Source organism: Equus asinus, chromosome 1, assembly GCF_041296235.1.
Source record: "Equus asinus isolate D_3611 breed Donkey chromosome 1, EquAss-T2T_v2, whole genome shotgun sequence".
In the NCBI taxonomy this organism is placed as follows: Eukaryota; Metazoa; Chordata; class Mammalia; order Perissodactyla; family Equidae; genus Equus; species Equus asinus.
In genome coordinates this window covers 185936017-185956973 of record NC_091790.1, presented here as the reverse complement: position 1 = coordinate 185956973, position 20957 = coordinate 185936017, and the positions used below count along the sequence as shown (strand labels likewise).

Here is a 20957-nt window from a genome sequence, read left to right as displayed (position 1 = left end):
AGCCACACTGTCAGATTGACTTCCAATCCATAAATAGCTCTGCCATTTAGATGCCATGGGGATAACATTAATACCAAACACAAAGACTAAATAAAAAGCCTTTAGAAACTGAATGGCCCTTAGATTTCAGAGTTATCGATCCAGTGGAGCCTGCTAAGTTATTATGGCTACAGTTCTGCTCAGAGAACTCTGTGATCCTGAGAAAAGTTAGCAGAAGTCACAGTCACCTTTAACTACAAAGTACAGCACAAGGGCTGTGGGGGCCAGGCAGCTGTCCCAACTATACTGCTGTATTCCAAGGGTGCATTCAGTCCTCCACATTCAGAGTTTGCCTGGGAATAGCTCTGTGGCTCAGTTTCTCAGACCGACAAGAGCTTGAAATTTACAGCGCATCTAACTTTTGTTTTTCATCTCACAAAAACTCTCTAGGATGGGGTAGATATTATTACACTTCTGTATAATAATGAAGACAGTAAGGTCGCGTGATCTGCCCAAGATTGGGCACTAAGTGACTGCTAGAGTTCAGGCATGAATGGCAGTCTCCCCCCAGCTGCAGAAGTCCCCAAAGTGGCTCTTGGAGCCTGCATCCCTTCCTTTGCATCATCTCCTAATCCTGCCCGGATTGAGGGCCCAGACTCCACTTGGCATCGAGAGTTGCTGTCACCTAGAATTATTTATGCCCCTTTCCCTTAATAATCCCCTCACACTCCAAGGTTTGGACCAACTTTATCATACATACTACCCTAGCAAAAGGGTAGAGCAAAAGGCTTGGGATGAGTACCTGCAAGCATTGATGGTGCCAGCTGGAGCTCATGGGCAGAAGGGGCTGAATTTGCACCCGTCCTCCATTCTCTATGCATCTTGCACAGAGGCATGCTGGGGTGAGGTTGCAGATTAATACAGGGAGGGATTGTGTATCAGCAGAGGGACCCCTACACCCTGGGGCTCTCCTTTTATGGGGCAAGCATGACAGTAGCCTTGAAAGTAAGGCAAAAGCCACCTGAGTTTGAGTGTCGAATGCTCGCATCTTGGGTACCAGCTATTTCCAGGAGTCTCTAGGAATGCTGGCTGTCCAGCACATGGAGAATATGGAGGCCAAGGAAGTTGAGTGCACACAGCTCCTCCTGCTGGATGAGGGTAGGGAGGCTTGGTACCAAGCTCCCTGAAGACACCTCGGGAACATTCAGTGGCCAATACTGCTTGCTCTCCACACTTGAGTTTTTGGACTGTTGGGCTCTCCCTCTGGTAGGGGGTAGTATATAGAGAAAAAAGACATGAAAAGCTTTCTAGGACTCCAGTGAGCTTCTCTAACTGTCTCTTCTTCCCAGGAAAAGGTCTCCATTAGGTTGTGTGTTCCAGGGCATGCAATTCACCATCTAGGAAATGTAGAGAAATCACAATGGGGCAACACGCAAGGGAATGGTGACTCGCTCACAATGATTCTCCCTTCCATGGGAGCAGTCCTGAAACACGACAACTTGACCCTGCACCCTGGCCACGGCTGATGGATTTTCTTCCATCAGTCAACTGGAGATATCTTGTGGGGTAGTCAGATCCCAAGTTGGGAAATGGAGAACTGAGTTGCACAGTGGCAGTGACCAGGAGTGGAGGTCCAGGTCCCCCCGCTGTGGGGTCTCCAGACAGTCCCCAGTTTTTCCCCCTCTCTCGATCTTGGTTGTTTAACACGTTTCTTTGAGCCCATGAAATTCCCCAGTATCCCTCCCAGAAATTCCCCTTTTGCTTAAACCAGCCAGAATTGGTTTCTGCTATTTGAAAACAAACAAACAAACAAATTTCTTAATTACTGTGCATAGAATAACTGTTTTCAAACTCTTCTGTATTATTCTTAGATGTAAACTATTCTGGAGAACTAAAAAATTGGTTCCTTTCATAAGTCTCCGGGACAAACATTTTTTTAAAAAATCAAAGATCATTTTTACAATTTTCAGAGAGCCATGATTTTCTGTAATTTCCATTCATGTCAAAGATATGTTGGTAAAGAAGGTGAAGAAGATGGGGCTCGAGTGATTAAGTCTGCACGCTCTGCTTTGGCGGCCCCGGGTTTGCCGGTTCAGATCCTGGGCACAGACCTACACACTGCTCATCAGGCCATGCTGTGGTGGCGTCCCACATAGAAGAACTAGAATGACCTACAACTAGGATATACAACCACGTGCTGGGGCTTCAGGGAGAAAAAGAAAAAAGAAGAAGATTGGCAACAGATGTTAGCTCAGGGCCAATCTTCCTCACCAAAAAGCATACCTTAAAAAAAAAAAAAGAGAAGAAGAGTTGCTCCAGAAAAGTTGTCATAAGCTCAACGACTCAGCTCAAAAACTCAGCCTTTGAGGGATTTTTCTCTCCGTTTGCAATAAGAGTGGAAGCAACCAAGTGAAGGTTAGAGTAGAGCTCAGGAACAGAGCCCGTGGTTGCAGGCTGGGAGAGCAGGACTCGAATGCAAGCATCTCCCACCTCGCTTGACCTACGGGAGGCTGTGTGGGGCATGGCTCGGTCGACACTTCTCAGCTATAAGGTTCTGGGTGTCCTCACTGGCTGGCTAGAACACATTCTGTATTTGTGCCTGCATGCCTGCACAGTGCCTGACATCGTCACCTGGTTAAGGACAGGTGCTGAGCCACACTGCCCACATGTGAATCCTGGCTCCGCGAGGACCTTGAGCCAGCTACTTAAACCGCCTTAGCCTCAGTACCCTCATCTTTAAAAAGGGAGTAACGGCAACATACCTTATGCGGGGTTCGTAATAATGAAATAAGATTAAGAATATAAAGTGCTTAGAAAAGTACCTGCCAATAAGTAAGTGCTCAAAAAAAATGTCGGCTGCTATTGTTACTACATTACATTCTAGCACCGCTCTCAGTTAGATAATTAGAGATAGGAGAGGCATTCTAGAAGCAAAACTTCTAGAATTTTTTTTGAAAAATGGTTTATTTTTGTGAAGGAGCTGTTATTATCCTCTAGAACTAATTAGAAAAGTGATGAAACACTTAACACTTTGTCTCCTCTGATAAATCCTAAGTAGGATTATTAGATGGATCAGCAGGAGAAGTTAGAAGTGATTTTCTGAAAAAACTGCATACCAGGCTAAGGGCATTTTTGACACTTGAACCACCAAAAGAAAGTTAAGTATTCTCCTTGGAGTTGAGTAGGGAGACCAAGATGAGGTTAAAGTGGTAATTAATGGTCTAAGAGGATGAGATGAAAAGGTACTTAATTTGTAGACAGACATTTTTATTTCTCTTAATACTGTCTTAGATTGTTCCCCCTTGTTTTATCTCTTAATTAAAAACTGGTAGTTATATTGACAAAGAGTTATCCTTTCGTAGGAAAAAGTTTAAGAACCTTGATCAAACCGTACATTTCTATTTCTATAATTCACATGTGCATGATGCCAACTCTTTGGGGCGAGCTGCGCCATTCGCCTAGTGAAGGCTGATAACTTGAGATATTTTATCATTTATTTCATTTCATGCCTTATTTCACTTCATTAGTTCATTTAATATAAACAACGCTATATGGCAGGTATTGCTGTCCTCATTTTACAAGAAGTGGAGCTGCAAGAACTTGTTTCAATTTATACCAGTAGAGCAGTACTGATAATAAAAGTTAACATTTTATCGAGAGCTTTCCATGTGCTAAGCACTGTAGAAAGCATTTTTTCAAATATAATCTCTTTTCATCTTTAAAACAACATATTATTCTTATTCTTATGTTTTTCACAGAAGAGCAAACTAAGGATTAGAGAGATTCTGTAATTTATCAACTTCACACAGAGACGCAGGGGCTGGATTGGAACGTGCCTCTTGCGTGACCTGATGCATCAGAGCGAGATCTGAGCCCAGGTCTTTAGAAAGGGACCCTGCTCCCCAGTTCCTCTGTGACTTTTAGGTCCCAACAGGAACAATCTGCCTGCATACTCTTGGTATTCAGAATGCTATTCTCCAAGTAATGGAAAACAAAGCTGTTTTCAAAACATAGAAGCTTTCAGAAAGTTTTTTAAGTAGCTCATTCTGTTGCTTAGAGGACCTTGCGGGGCCCGGAGCAGAGCCTGGACAGCGACTGCACAAGGTCAGGGTACCGAGCATGAAGCCCAGGGTTTCCATAGCCATTGACTCCATGTATACACCCCTTGGAGTTTGCACCCCATTTGCACCCCACTCACCTCGCCTGTCCAACAGCTGCAGATGGAGCCAATCAGAGAACTCGTGTAGATGTGGGCCTTAAGGAAAAGAGCTGAGACCTATCTTTTCAGTTAACAAAAGTCTTCAAAGGAGGAATGTTGAGGCATAAGATTTATCACACTTTGAAGCTAAGACCACAGCAATACTGATGCTGATAAGGCCAGTCTAAAAGCTCAGGCTCGAGCAGAGCATTGAGTAGGGTCTCCCACCAGAGACCCCCATCCCTTCATTCGTATTTTCTCTTAACCTTGCTCATTATTCTGTCCCCTTATTGACTCTATGCCTAAACTAGCTTTATGTGACCTTCAACAAAGGAAATACGTTTTATTATCTTAATAGCATACAAATGTAAATAGAGAATTTGGAAATTGGGAGGAGGAAGCGAGCATATATTACCATGACAGCTAATGTAGGTGCTATTGGTATGCACTGGTGTGGGCTCTGAGCCTCTGAGAGCTAGAGAAGAGCCAACCTGTCACTCTGGCTGCCTCAAGCTGGAAACAGACACCCCTGAGAACTGGCTGCATGGACGGGAAGGGAAGGACCCGAGCTCCGAGCTGGCTCCAAAGAGAGGCTCTCATGTTGGGGACCTCATTCCTGCAAGGTCCTGAATGCTGGGTCCATAGCAATAGTCGTACCTCCTGGGTGGGATGGAGAGGGAGTTTTTTAAAACTTCTCACCTATCTGGCAGAAAAGTCTTTTGGCCTAAAGACCAAGGGCCAATTGTCGACTGCAACTGAGGCTACCACCTACGTCCCAATAGAGCACTCAGAGCAAGAAAAACACGCCACCAAAGCTGAACAGAACTTTACGGCGCTTCCTCCATCCTTATGCAAAAAGGCATAGGCCAATTAGTGCATCTGAAAAGGGAACTGAGCAGGGGAAGCTTGATTTTCTGGACTGGGCACTGTGTAGGTTCAGAGGACACTGAGGTGCAGAGTCAGAATTTCTCCAAGATCCTGAAAAGCCACCACTTGCAAACACAGCCTGCCCCAAAGCAAAAGCAACACATCATAGATTAGAGGGGGTGCTGACAGGTTAATGGCAGAGCTCTCCCCAGCACTCGAAATATATACACCCACTCACTCTCGTCCCCTCCCCCCAGGGCCTCTTGCTAATGAGAACAGATTTATAAGGCTGCTCCTAGAAGAGAGCTGCTCAGCTGTCAACCTGGCTTTCCCCCAGGTTCTCAATGGGGCCTCCAGTTTCCAGGGCCAAGAAGCAGAGTTTGACTCACTTAACACACAAGAAGTGCTGACAATGGCCAGATGCTGTGCAAAATTCCCGGGACACAAAGAAGGATTAGATCCAGCCCCTGGGGAGCTCACAGCCAGTGAGGAGTCAGACCTGCACATGAATAATCTTCTTACAAGTCACAGTTGACTTGCCTGCCCCAGGCAGGTCAGACTTTCCCAGGAGGCAAAGGCTATAGGTCCAAGTTCCAGGAAGGAGTGCCTCAAGATGGTACCACGTAAGCTAGCTCCACTCAACCCTTCTCTTAGCCCCACTCAGATATGAACAATTTGTCCAGCAAGAAACTGGGAGCGCAATGTTTTATATCCGTCCCCAAAGCACGGCTTTTCAAGTTGACACTAAAGCAAAAATTATGTATCAAATAGAGACCTGGTGTAAATCATTTCAATCAATTTGAGCTAATTCAGATGGATGAGCCTCTGCTGGCCTGAAAAATGGGAGGCCTGTGTGAATGATGAAGTCAAAGCAGACTGGTTTCCATATGATTCTCCCCAGTTCTTAGACAGGAAACAAAGGATCAGTACTGGACCATCCCTGCTTATCCCTGCTCCCCTCTCACAAACTACATTCCCCAAAGGATCTGCCCTTAGCCAGCTTCTGCTTCAGCTCCAGACTCACACTTAGTGTTGAGAGCACAAAGATTGTTCTGAGGATGGAGCCTGTGGCTTTGAGGAGAATGGAAAGAAAGGGATGATTGATGGGCGGTGTCTACATTTCCGTGGGAGGTAGGGGGAAGGCACCCTGGAGCCCTCCCCGGGGCAGAGGTGGCAGGTAGAGCAGAGCGTTCAGGAAAGGCAAGCCATCGACAGAACTGACAGACAGGCCACCTGCCCGTTGGAAGGCAGATCCTCCTCCCCCGACTTCGAGCCCCACCTCGCCCAGGCCTCCCTCTACCTGTCGTGAAACCTCATCTATTCCCTGGAGACTTGTCATGCCACCCGGATCACTCACCTGCCACAGCCTTCTTCCAAATTAGGCCAATTAGTCTTCTACCCCATTATCAACTTCACAATGACTTTGCTTACACGAGCTTGTCAGGGAAGGACCACTTTCCTGAGGACATAGGTTATCTCATTTTATGGTTGCAGCCAACCTGGGAAATGGTGGGCCATGGGTAGGTTATTGTCCTCATCTGGCCGAAGGGGAAATTGAGGCACAAGGAGGTTTAAAAATAAAGCAAACAAAACAAAACAACAAAATAAAATAAAAACAACTTCATAGATGCAGGACTGGAACCTAGGTCTCCAGACTCCTAGCTTTTGTGCTGCCCGTGGCCAGCCATGCATGGCCCCTGCATGGAGATTATCTCCATTCCTTTGCCTCTGTCTTCCCCTTGCAGAACCCCAAAGACAGCTGGAGATGTGCTCCATACACCCCTGTGCCAGTGCCCAGCTGTGTACGAAGACCTCCCGCTTTGTTCAAGCTTTTCATGTGGACTTGCTGATGCACGGTGGGCTATTCTGTGGGGTGAACAGACCAGAACAGAAACTAGCAGTAGAAATAGGACTCTGGGGAGAAGCCCAGATCCCAGAGGGCAGGACAGGCAAGGTCCTGAAAATGGGGCTGGGAGGGGTGTTCAACGGCACATGTACGCCTCCAGACACACTTAGCCCTCCTGGCCAGAAGGACAGTGGACAGCGGCCTGGAGGAGAGCAGTTGAGGTGGTGCGAGAGGAAGTCAGTGGTCCAGGACAGGCCCTGCCTCTTGAGTGTGTTTGTCTGCGAGCTGGGAAGCCTTTTGCCCAGAAGGGTCTCTCTTCTCTCCTGGGCTGATTTCTAGAAATATTTAGTTTAAACCCTCCTCTTCGATTTTAGTACCCTATTCTCCAAAAATCCTTAAATGGCCAAGCTCCCCAAGTGGGTGGATGTCATCTGTGTTGGGGGCAGAGACAGTCACTATGCGGGAGAAAAGACAGGAGAGGGAGGAGGGAGATAGACCTCATGGTGGCAACTGGCTGAGAGACCATCCTGTTCCGGCTCAAGAAGATGCCCCAGCTGGGCAGGACCAGGGTGGGATAGTAGTTTTATCTGACACTCTGGGACCAGGGATTGGGGACAGGACTGCTGTTCCCAGGAAGAAGAAGCAGGAGTCCAGGCAGGACCCCTAGCCTGAAAAGCCAGGATATCCATCAGGAGAACAGGCAGAAACTCAGCCCAGAGGCCAATGGTGGCGCTGGAAACTAGGTACAGGGAATAAGGAAAGGGTCCACTCCTGCCAGCAGAACAGAAAGTCACGTCAGGTGGACATGCTTAAATCTCTAAATTTCTGGCCCAGGCTTCTTTGGTCTCCTGGTGAGCAGCCCTGCCAATGCCGTCTCTGCACACGTCCCTCTGACCTGCCTGGGGCTCCTGGAGCCAGCTCCTGGACAGCTGCGTCCCCCTACATCTCCCTGCTGGGATCATCCTCTGGCTGCACATGCTTCTGCAACTCCTGTTGAGGCAGAAGAAGGACCAAGATTTCACGCTTTCCGAGTGACCCTCATCTGGGGGATAAACACCCCCGCACCCTTGCCCTTGGGGACACAATTCCAAGGCAAGCTCCCACAGCCTCTTAGAGGGTTCCAGAGGGATAAAGCCCCAGTGGCCCACAGTGATTTTGTTGTTAGCGCTGTCGAGCTGATTGCGACTCCTAGTGACCTTGTGGACAGCAGAGCAGAACCCTGTCCAGTCTCTGTGCCATCCTCTCACCTTCCGGTGCTGTATAAGTGATATTCACCCTTCACTGTCCCCTCTCCTTCACCATTTTGGGGATCACCTCCCAAACAAACTAGTGGCACTGAGCTACTTGTCTCAGGGTGGATTTTGGACGGAATCCAAACTAAGACACCCGTTATGGATTGAATTGTGTCCCCAAAAGGGATCTGTTGAAGTCCCAACCCCCAGGAACTCAGAATGCGACATTATTTGAAAATATTGCAGATATTTTCATTGCATTGTCATTGCAGATGTAACTAGATAAGATGCGGTCATAATGGAGTAGAGCGGTCCTTCGTCCAATATGAGTGGCATCCTTATAAGAAGAGGAGAGACACATACAGAGAAACAGTCATGTGACGACGGAAGAGAGATTGGAGAGAGGCGTCTGCAAACCAAGGAACACTGACAAGCAGGGGATGCTAGAAGAGGCAAGGAATGGTTCTCCCCAACAGGTTTCAGAGTGAGTGTGGCCCTGCCGACACCTTGATTTTGGATGTCTGGCCTCCAGAACTGTGAGGCAAGAAATTTCTGTTGTGTGAGCCACCCAGTTTGTGGTCCTTTGTCACAGCAGACCTAGGTCATTCACACGGCACCTGATGACAGAGTTTAAGGGGAGGATCAACCTGAGTAAGGGGGTCTGTGGCTCTCACTGTGAAAGCTCAGAAGGGCATGTGAGTCCCTGAGATGGTCACCCAATCTCAGCAGCATGAGGCCAGAAGCTACATGGGCCAGCAACGAGCACCAAGAAGCAAACACAGCTGCTGCCATGGGCGGGGGGCTCTGCGGACTGTCTGCACCCCCTCCCCGCTCCCACTTTCATCCCCCTTAAACCTAATACCACAATCCCTTACTGATATTAAAAACTGACAAGGAATTTTGCCACTGGCACTAGCATTTTAATATTGAAAGGTTGTGAAATCTAATAAGAGCTACAAGGAGGTTGATGGGGGTGGCGTTATTTTTTCCCCCTTCCGAGCTTCAATAGAACTGGGATTCAATAAGCAAATGTGACAGAATGTGTAATTTCCCCTTGATCCGCCACGGCCGGGCATTTCCTGTTTAATAACCTTAAACCGGCTTTCCCCCCTTCCCGGAGCGACCCCCTCCCCTGAGCATCGCTGCTCTCCATCTTATCAGACTAATCCTTCATTTGAACGCAGCTCAGACTGGCACTTTGGTGGCACCTTATCACCGCTTGAAGACACAAAGGGAACACGCTGAAATATTATTTTTCCCCTTTGTGGAAAGGTGTTAATGAGATCTTCCTGCCGTCGCCCCTGCCTGAGACGGCAGGAGATCCCTGATCCCAGCCCTTTCTGGTCAAACCTCAGCTTTAAAACCTGTCCATGAAAGGGGGTGTTCCTGGCCCATACCCTGCCCAGACGAGGGGAGGCCGACACAGAAAACTTCCAGGGAGAAAGTGACAAGCAGTGGGAGGAGCCCACCCCTGACCTGGGAGGCTGGGTGCTGAGCGTCAGTGTCAGATACACACGTGACAGTGACAACAAGCGCTCCCGCCTGAGCAGGAGAGGGCAGCAGAGAACTCAGGGGAGGCGTCCGGGCCGGCCGACAAGCACAGAGCGACAGACCCCAGGGGGGTGTCCAGCCTGCTGTGGCCACCTGCCCCCAGCCTCTGAGCGGGGCTCCAGCTCAGGAGAGCTGAGACGGGTGCTTTCCAAGAAGCTGAGTTTGCAGGGACGAAATGAGATCCTTGATTCCTGTTCCCGTTTTCTCTGGAGTGAGCCAGAGAGAGCTTTGCTAGTCCTCAGAAAAGAGATTTGCAGTCTGCAGAGTGAAGAGTCACTAAGGGTCTGTTATGGGCTGAATTGTGTCCCCCTCAAAATTCACGTGTTGGAACCCTAACCCCCAATGTGACGGTCTTTGGAGACAGGGCCTCAAGAAGGTAACTAAGATTAGATGAGGTCATAAGGATGGGACCCTAATCCAATACGGCTGGTGTCTTTATATGAATAGGAAGGGACACCAGGATGCACACAGAGAAGAAAGGCCACGTGAGGACACAGTGAGAAGGCAGCCATCTGCAAGCCCAGAGAGAGGCTACAGAGAAAACGAAACCTGCCAATACCTTGACATTTGACTTCCAACCTCCGGAACTTCAAGAAAATAAAATCCTGTTGCTCAAGTCACCCAGTGTGTGATGTTTTGCTATGGCAGCCCTAGCAAACTAATACACCATCCTTCATTCTGACCCAAATCCCCTCACTAAAGCCCAGAGAGGGTACATTACTTGTCCAAAGTCACACAGCTTGCTCATGGTAGAACCAGAATTAAAATCCAGGGCGCTGTTCTCGGTTTCATGCTAATTCTGCTACACTAGCTTCTCCACAAAAGAACAAAGAACTTGCACCCAAAAGTCAGCACTACCCATCAAATATGAATACACACACTCAAAAGCACCTTAATTTTTAATGAAGGAGTAAAACTTCCCGGATCTCCACTGCCCTGAGTTCTTTTAGGCGGGAATGACAGAGCTTCTTCATTCCCTGCTGCTCGAGCCACCGTCGTGAGGACTTGGCATTTACTCAGATGCACGGTAATCTCCCCAGAATGGCAGCCAGCCTCTGAGGGTCACCTGACTGAGAACAGTTGCAGTTGCTGTGTTACTCCAGCTCCTAATTTGCCATCATTTGTTACTCGGAGTTTCCAGAATTCCCTCCAAAGCTAACGGAGGCTGACCGAGAACCACGCTGGCACTACTGGATTCCCAGCCAGTTAAGTGAGCGTCCGAACCAGGGTCCCCAGTGCTGATGGACAGCAAACTTCCCCTAGACTTTCCTTGCTGGGTCCCTTCTCCTTGGGTCACAGGGAAAAGGACGGTAACAGGGGTTGGCGAGCCACGGAGACTACCCAGGTACGTGGAACAAGGAGGGAGGCAGACCAGCAGGCGCTCATTAAGGGTCATTAATGTTTACCATCTGTGCCAGAAATCATAGACCACGTGGCGTCGCGGAAAAGAGCACTAGATTTGGAGCTGAAAGACCCGGGTTTGAATGTCCGGCTGTTTGCCTTGGGGAACTGTTGAGGCCTCTCAGAGCTCTGGTTTCCTCACCTATCAGGAGGATATGGAAGGCTGTAGGCCCAAGTGAGCTCTGAGCAGCACCTGGGGCCTGGTGGCGCAGTAGAAACACTTGGTCCCTCTTTGGTCCTCTCTGCAGGTGTGCCTTGGATGAGGGTTTGGCCTTCAGCTCGCAGAAGGCTGGGAGTGAAAAGCTAGGAAGACAGTAACAACAGGCGAAAGCAAGAGAGAGAACCACACTGGAGTCAAGTAAAGAGAAAACAGCAGGCCACATCCTGGGAACCCCAGGCCCTGGACACTCTGCTCCATTAAGTCATGGAAGACTCTTTTGGGGAAAAGAGTGCTCAGATAAGAGAGTAACTGCTGGCAGATACAATGACAAATCTAAGTGTGGGAGGTTGATAGAAAAGTGGCAAGGGACAAGCTGGGAGGGGCAGGGGCATGCTCAGTTCCCTTGGGCACTTTAACTCCATGCCAGGTGAAATCTCAGTAGTGGCTCCTCTGGCCATGTCTTCCTCATCCATCCTCTTCTGAAAACAGCCCCAAGAAGCGAGGGGGGGCTCTAAGAGCAAGGTTGGGGATTGGCAGGGAGAACCTTCTTGATCCTATCCCGCACCTCTATAGACCAAAACTTGTACCAATGATATAAACTGGCCCAAAAAGGCTCTGTGCAATTCTGATAAAGTTGATTACACAGAGCTTTCTGGTAGGAGTCTCTATATATCCACACTCTTCTACAGAGCCTGTGGAACTTCTGGTTGTGTACGTCTGTCACGATATTTGGGAGCAAGTTCAAGGAAAAGACTCTCCTCCAAGAAGAGTGTTACATTGTTTATGAGGTTATTTACTTTAAATACTTCAGTATAAATGAGATGGGATGTCTGTAAAATGATCTTTTACACACACTTTAGACATAATTAGCATTTGAGATGCCCTAAAATTAACACTCCAGGGTGGTCAACCAGCACAGAGAGGCCCTAATCAGAAACCCTCCCTTCAGAGGTGATCATCGGCATTTAAAACTTACAGTTTCTCAAAAATCCACTAGGTCATTTTGCCCCATGAAGATCGGCATAAATTGGATGAGCCTAACCATCAGCGTTAGAACAATGGCCTGGACACAGGGGAACAGCCAGGTCTGCTCAAGGCGACCAGAGCAAGCCTCAGGATGCGGATGTGGCTGAGGCTGACGAAGGCTTCAGTCTAATCAACAGCTTAGCAGAACAACTCCATGATGAAGCCATGCTCCCTCTTCGAGATTCTCCATGCAGGACCACATTTCTGTGGCCACATCCCTCCTTCAAGGCTTCTGCCAGCACTCCCCAGGGAAGAGGGGTTCTGACCACCCCCAGGTCTTCTGGTTCGTGTGGTGGGAAGACTTGGGTAGCTGGAGATGCCATAGAGCGTGGTTGTTAGGGGCAAACCTGGCAATCGGATTGGCTGCTTTAAATTCCACCCTCCTTGTTTACTAGCTGTGGGCCCTGGGCATGTTGCTTAACCTCTCTGTGCCTCAGTTAGTACAGGTAAATGGCTAGAATCCTGCTCAGCCAATAGTAAGTGCGTTATTAGTCAGCATTATTATCACGCCATAAAGGACAGTTGAGCACCAGGCCATCAGAGCTCCGAGACACCAGGTTTTATCATGATAATGAAAACTACCTTTTAATGAGAACTTCATCACCACAAGCACACTCTACAGCTCCTTTCCACGCATTAGCTGCCTGAATCCTCACAACTCTTTGGGCGTAGTTATTATTATCCGTATTTTGTGGATGACGAAGGTGAAGCTTGGAAAGGTGAAGTACCTTGCTCCCTGCCATGTAGCTTAAAGCAAGGGAACCAGGACATAAACTGAGGCCCGTGTGACCGCAGAGCCTGGGATCCTAACCACAGGCAAACCCACCTCTCCCTAGATTGCCACGCCACTTTCTGGGAGTGGTTGGCGCTCCATGCTGACTTTGCTACCAGAGAGAGACCTCACGGACATTGGAATGGCTCGACCCCTTGGCAATTCTACTTCTCACTTTGTATTAATAAACCAAAGTTTGGTTTATGTGTCAGTCTCTTATGACCTGGCTTGGGGCCTTGGCGGCCCATTAGATTCACCTTTAAAATTCCCAGCGCCAAGGCCACACTGGACCAATTAAATCCCAATCTGAAGGACTGTGACCCAAGCATCTGTATTTTTTACAGCTCCCCAAGCGATGACAAAGCTCCCCAAGGTTACGAACCACCCGATAAGGGTGAACCAGCAAGGCTGCACTGAACAGACCCCTGCAACGTTCACACCTGATTCTACAACCTCCAGGGCTCCGAGTCCCATCATCACAGCCAGGCACACTCCCAGTGACAACAGCATCACCCTCCCAATTCTCAGAGGGGCGAAACTGGGATGAAATGAACACTGGGCTCAAAACCAAGGCTTTGTCTCCCTCCCAGCAGAGAAAAGAAGGGTCAGTGGGAGCCTGGGCTCTCTCTTCATAGCCCTCACATCCTCCCCAGCGCCAGTGCAAGTGCTGCTCCTCCAGGCGGCTCATAATCAGCCTCCCCAGCTCGGCCTCAGACAACACATTTGAATCTGGACATTTGGTTATTATTCTCAACATGAAAGATCAGCCTTTGCCTGGGACATAATGAGTTGAATAAAATTTTACGCGTCTCTCTGGGAAGACTGGGTGGGGGGCTGGGGGCAGTAGGGGAGAGGACAGGGGAGGGCAGATGGGTAACTGCTCCCGGGTCTCTCTCTAGGGGCAGATAGGAAGGCTAAAGCAGCATCCTCAGAAGACGCAGGCAATCAGCGACATTAGCATACAAACTGCCTGCTCCAGACATCAGCTCCTGGCAGCCAAAGACCCATCAGGGGCAGCAGGCTCTTATCCTGCAATAAATACTCGTGAAAGCTTGCTGTGCCAAACCTCTTGGGAGGCCAGTGAGGAGGAGAGAGCTGCCCCGAGCTGGGGGCTCAAGCTTTGGAAATGGTCAGAGAAGGGGTGATGGGCTGAGGGTAGAGGGTAGATGGATGGTCATGGGGGAGCTCAGGCAGATACAGGAACCACTTTAGCACCAGAGAGAACCTGGGCAAGAAGTGAAGGCACCAGCTCCCCGACTGGCATGCAGTGGGACACGGAGCCTGGTGCTATCTATATCTCTCAGGGCAGCATCTGCTCTACAGAGTCGGGGGAGAAAAGCCACTTCCCAAAAGATGCTGTAGCCATGCTCAGTGGAGTCCTCACCTCCAATAGCACATGACCAAGACAGCCTTAACGTTCCTCAACATTCCCTCAGCTGGACTAAACTTCAGACAGGTTTTTTCCTGACCGTAGCCCCGAGCTCCCTTCTCTCTCTCTCCTTTTTTTTTTTTAGCTAACATCTGTTGCCAATCTTCCTATTTTTCTTTTTTTGCTTGAGGAAGATTAGCCCTAAGCTAACATCTGTGCCAATCTTCTTCCACTTTATATGTCAGTCGCCACCACAGCATGGCTGACAAGTGGAGTAGGTCCACACGTGGATCAGAACCCACAAACCCAGGCATACGGAAGCAGAGTGCACTGAACTTAACCACTGTGCCCCAGGATGAGCTCCCTTCTCTTAAAGCAGTTACACTAGAAAACTTGCCATTGTCAATTCCTTCTCTGCCTCTTTGAAATGTAAATCTCTCAGCCTCTTGCCAGTTTTACAACCAAGTATGTCTTTCTTGTGGGCCTGGGAGGCACCCCTTTGAAATGTAATCACTGAAGGAGAGAGCACCCCCTCTCCCCCTGTCTGTGGAAGCGGGGAACCCACCTTCCACAAGTGACAATTCGCAAACACAGAGGCCTAACCACATTGACCCATCTCCCCGCTAACGTCCTCCAGTTCTTCTCCACTAGTTCACTCCAGCGCTTAGAATCTCTCCTCCTGTCATCTCAGCAGAGTTGAGTTCCATCTCTCTCCTCTATTGCAATAGTCATGAATAAGGTCTTCCTTGCCTGTTTAACTCCGTCTGGTGCAGTTTTTCTTTGAGGTGAAGCAAGGACTACCAAAATAGACCAAGGCCTCCAAGGTCTGGCCAGTTAACCTCTACAGATGACCATTGGGGAAATGTGATAGGACTTGGATGTCCCTTCAGCAGGGGGATGAGTGCCAGAATATGAGCCCTGGAAGGCACCTCAGGCACCATCTGATTCAAACCCCACCTTGTTACAAAGGAGAAAGCTGGAGTTCAGAGACAGACCAGTGACGTGATTTGCAGGGCCCAGGGCAAAATGAAAATATGGGTCCCCTTGTTCAAAAAGCAGGAAAAAGAATCATTTTCCTTTGTTCTACAGTCTCTTTCTCAATCTATCTTGCTGTTTTTATGTGCTATTTAATGTCACACTCCCTTGGGCATGAGACACTCACTGGATGAGCATACACACCCCCAGTGTGTGGGGTGTACACACCCAATGACAACTCTTACTGCACCTGCCAGGAGGAGAGGGCAGCAGAGGTCACTGGGCTGGAGGGGGAGCAGCCACTGAGACCCCATCCAAGGGAGGAAGTGAGAAGGTGGCAAGAGGTGGGCCTATGCATGAGCAAAGGCTCCCAGCCACCAGTGCACACTCCATTGTCCACGGATTTCACTTAGAAAACACAAATTCAAAGAGAAAATTCTTAAGGATTTCAAGAGAGTGGCCACAGAGCATTAAACTCCAAACACAGAGCCCCCTTCTGAGCATAGGGCCCTATGCTGCTACACTTGTCACTCATCCATGCAGCCAGTCCTGCAGGGACCTTCAGTAGTCCACTCATGGTCACAAAGCTGCTTGTCAACAGAGCAAAGACTAGAACCAGGTCCCTGACTTCCAGTTCATCACTGCCAGATCCTTCCCACTGTAGCAGGCAGTGCCTCACATAGTCCTGGGCAAACAGGAGCCCTTTCCCAAGACCACATGCCCAGGGAACCCCCACTTTGAAGTGACTTCCTCAACATTTTCTAAGTACCTGCCTGGTGCCTAGGACTAGTCAAGCCACCAGTGCAGCTGGCCAGGACACCCCAAGCCCAAACCAGGACCCATGTGGGCTCCCTTCCCCACTGGAGCCCTGGGACTCATGCCTATGGGTTGTCCTCTGACCAGGCCCCGGTTCCAGGAACCTACCATGAGGAAGGGCTGGCAAGTGGACCACTCCTGCTGACAGGGTTGGCAATTCTTTCACATGATTGTGCGAGATTAGGAAGCCAGAATGGCACTGATTTTGAGTGGACTGTCCCTCATATCACCACACAATGAGTTCAGGACTCAGGGCTACCCAGAATCTACCACCAAGCTTTGGGCTTGAGCTGCGCGTGGGGTCTGTGCATCTCCAGTCTGCCCCAGTGGGATGGGGTGGCAGCATGCATCCTTTACCCTGTGCACCCCCCGACACTGGTGAAGTCGATGGGGGACCCAGTCTGGTCCCTCCCCCTCTGCAAGCTCCACATCATGCGTCAGGCAGTCCTCAGGCAATGGCTGTGCTTATCCCCTCCCAGGGTTTTCAAGAACCCTACTTTGCAATACCAACAGGCCCTTCCTAATGGAAGTACTGATATCATGCTCTGCCTGGTCAGCATTAAGCCACACCAAAGCAAGGATGGACATTCTTTGCACGAATGGGAATATGGCTAGAGGCAAACTAGGGATGGTCATGAGAAATAGGGGTTACCACGACACCAGAGCCTCAGCTTCAGCCACACAAATCCTACCACGTGGACTTAACTCTCTGCTCTTGTCAACTCTAATTTAATGAAATTGATTCTGGGTTCAGCTTACAGATTTGATCATATGACTTCATTAGCATAAATCTCTCAGGCGATTATCGTAGACTATCTTTGTCCTTGTTGAGCTTGGAGTTTTACATATCCAGGAGTTCAATATTTTATTTAAAAAATAAATACCTAGTTAGTTAAGATATTTAAAGAGAAGTTGAGAGACCAATAATGATTAAAATAACAAAGTTTATTTAGCCCTTTCTATGTTCCAGTCACTGTGCTAAACACCTTACATGGATTGTCTCATTTAGTGTTTTCAACAACCCTCTGAGGAAAGTACTAACAAAATGTCTCTATTATGGAAAAGAGGACCGAGAGAAGTTGAACAATTTGCCCAAGATCACACAATTCGGTGCTGAAGTCTAGACATGAACTCAGATAGCCTGAACACATAATCAGTATGCCCTCCCACCTCCTCACTACAATGCTTTAACGTTCCTTTCCCCTAGATTTTTGTTGGTGTTCTTTATTTTCCAGTTTTATTGAGAAATAATTGATATACATCACTGTATAATTTTAAGGCGTATAGCATGATGGTTTGATTTATATATATTGTGAAATGTGATAACCACAATAGGTTCAGCTATATCCATCTTCTCATGTAGATACAATAACAAGAAAAGAAATAAAAAAGGAAGAAGGTTTTGATGAGAACTCATAGGACTTACTCTCTTAACCTTCCTGTACATCATACAGCAGTGTGAGCTGTAGGCTTCACGTGGTACATTACTCTCCTAGTACTTATTTATCTTATAACTAGAAGTTTATATCTTTTGATCACCTTCCTCCAGTTCCTGCTCTCCCCACCCTCCACCTCTGGTTACCACAGTCTGATCTCTTTTTCTATGAGTTAGGTTCATTGTTGTCGTTTTCAGATTCCACGTATAAGTGAGATGACGCAGTATTTGTCTTTCTCTGTCTCACTTATTTCACTTAGCATCATGCTTTCAAGGTCCATCCATGTTGTTGTAAATGGTAGGATTTCCTCTTTTTTATAGCTGGATAACACTTCATTTTATATCTCACAACTTCTTCATCCATTCATCCATTGATGGGCACTTAGGTTGTTTCCATGTCTTAACTATTGTAAATACTACTGCTATCAACAGGAGGTGCGGACATCTTTTCAAGTTAGTGTTTTCGTTTCTTTTGGATATATTCCCAGAAGTGGAAATGCCGGATCATATGGTAGTTCCACATTTAATTTTTTGAGGATCCTCCATACTATTTTCCATTGTGACTGCACCAATTTACAATCCCACCAACAGTGCACAAGGGCTCCCTTTTCTCCAGGTCCATGCCAACATCTTTTATCTCTTGTCTTTTTGATGATGGCCATTTTAAAAGGCGTGATGTGACATCTCATCGTGGTTTTGATTTGCATTTCCCTAATGACTAGTGATGTTGCACATCTTTTCATGTGCCTGTTGGTCTTTCACATATCTTCTCTGGAGAAACGTCTGTTTAGGTCCTTTGCCCACTTTTTAATTGGGTTATTTGTTTTTTTGCTATTGAGTTGTATGAGTTCTTTATATATTTTGAATATTAACCCCTTATCAGATATACAGTTTGCAAATTTTTCCCATTCTGTAGGTTGTCTTTTCACTTTGTTGATGGTTTCTTTTGCTGTGAGAAACGTTTTAGTTTGATGTAGCCCCACTTGTTTATTTTTTATTGTGTTGCTTGTGTTTTAGGTGTCATATCCAAAAGATCATTACCAAGACCCACGTCAAGGAGATTTTTTCCTATGTTTTATTCTAGGAATTTCATGGTTTCAGGTCTTACAGTTAAGTCTTTAATCCATTTCGAGTTAATTTTTGTGAGTGGTGTACGATGGGGGTCCAGTTTCATTCTTTTACGTGTGAATATCCAGTTGTCCCAGCACCATTTAGTGAAGATGCTGTCTCTTCTCCATTGAGTGTTCTTGGCTCCCTTGTGAAATATTAGTTGACCATTTATGCTTGAATTTATTTCTGGGCTCTTGACGTTGTTCCATTGGTCTATTTGTCTGTTTTTATGCCAGTACCATACTGTTTTGATGACCATAGCTTTATAATACAGCTCAAAATCAGGAAGTGTGATGCCTCCTGCTTTTTTCTTCTTTCTCAGGATTTCTTTGGCAATTCAGGGTCTTTTGTGGTTCCATATAAATTTTAAGAATGTTTTTCCTACTTCTGTAAAAAATGCCATTGGAACCTTGATAGGGATTGCATTGAATCTATAGATGGCTTGTGACAGTGTTGACATTTTAACAATATTAATTCTTCCAATCCATGAACATGGGATACTTTTCCATTTATTTGTGCCTTGTTTGATTTCTTTCACTAACGTCTTGTAGTTTTCAGAGTAGAGATCTTTCACCTCCTTAGTCAAATATATTCCTAAGTGTTTTAGTGTTTTTGATGCTACTGCAAGTGAGATCAATTTCTCTATTTCTTTTTCAGGAAATTTGTTATTAGTGTCCCCTAGATTTAATTCATCTCTCCCATCAGAGTCAAAACATATCTTCTTGGGATGTTTCTGCTGAGAGAATCAGCAACATCAAAAAAATCCATTGTTTAACTGGACTCATCAAACAGCAGATCATTGGTCTGTTGCTGGCATTTTATTGATATATTATTACCACTCTAACCCAAAACATCTTTTTTTTTTTTTTAATTTTTATTTTTTCCTTTTTCTCCCCAAAGCCCCCCAGTACATAGTTGTGTATTCTTCGTTGTGGGTTCTTCTAGTTGTGGCATGTGGGACGCTGCCTCAGCGTGGTCTGATGAGCAGTGCCATGTCCGCGCCCAGGACTCGAACCAACGAAACACTGGGCCGCCTGCAGCGGAGCGCGCGAACTTAACCACTCGGCCACGGGGCCAGCCCCCCAAAACATCTTATATCAACTGTTTTACAGTACTATAGTGCCCACACGTCCTAATTTTCTGAAGTAATCTTGATTTCAATATTGTGATCTATTTTTTACATCCGTCACAATCTTTAGAGAAATTACAGTACTTTCACATCCAAAATAGATTCCCCACTTTGTTTCTTGCATCCAAAAGGATCCCAAATTCCTTTGTCAGATTTCCTTTGTCCAAATTCCTTGGGCTCTGAAAATGCAGTCATGGTATCATATTGATGAAGGACTTTAGCTCACTTCCCACTCAAGGCTGAGGCTAATTTACACTGTAGCAAAGCCATTGTGCCACATGGTGTAATCACCACAGCTGATTCAGAGCAGCTCCCAGTCACAGGCTCTGGTGTTTAATTAGCCTCCTTATACCTATTGACTGTAACCATCATCACTGAGCCAATACTTATTCACATGGACTTCTGGTAGTAGTGCTCCTATTTTCCGGTAGCCTGATTTTCTCCCCTAGAGAACAGACAGCAGATTGTCATAAAGCACTGAAGCAAGTCCATACTACTCCCCATGTCATGCTGCTGTGTCATGGCACCAAGCCCTGTACAAACCTAGCCAGGTCACACAGACTGGAGGCCTAATTGGTGCCAGGAACACATGTGGCCAGGCATTCTGTTGGTCCTGGAGTTTATAGACTGCACACAGCCTCACTCACCCACCCATGCCATACACATATGTTCACACAACCCTCCTCTGTGTCATGTCCCAGAAACATGGAAAATATCTTTGGCCAAGAGCTACAGAGACCAGTGGTTCCAAATGATTTATTCTCAATTGAAGGCAGGTGGGAAGGCAGATATTTGCATCTTCTAACTATCAATATCTGCCCTCCAGGTAACTTCTTGGCCATTGAGCCTGTAATTGATGTCACCAGCTTCCTGAAAGCTGTCTAACTCTGTTGGATGGAGCATGGTGTTCACGGCCCAAGGGTCATGGGATGTGTGCCCTTGGAGTACCAGGCTCTCTCACCACCTCTCCAATAACTCATATGTAATTTGAAATATATGAAATTACTTAGCTCTTTGCTTTTGAAGTAAAAGAAAGTTTATATTAAAATATATCAGCACATGTCAAGGTATCAAAATTCAAAGGCTGTCTG

General features: G+C 47.1%; 1 long non-coding RNA gene across 1 annotated transcript in view; it reads right to left on the bottom strand.

The window, feature by feature from the left end:
- Window positions 1-17150: 17150 nt before the first annotated feature.
- LOC123287854 (uncharacterized) overlaps window positions 17151-20957 on the bottom strand; it is an 80713-nt gene continuing 76906 nt past the window's right edge. Inside the window, exon 6 of the long non-coding RNA XR_006531231.2 lies at window positions 17151-20311. This is a non-coding gene — a long non-coding RNA (uncharacterized lncRNA). The remainder of the gene's footprint in view (window positions 20312-20957) is intronic.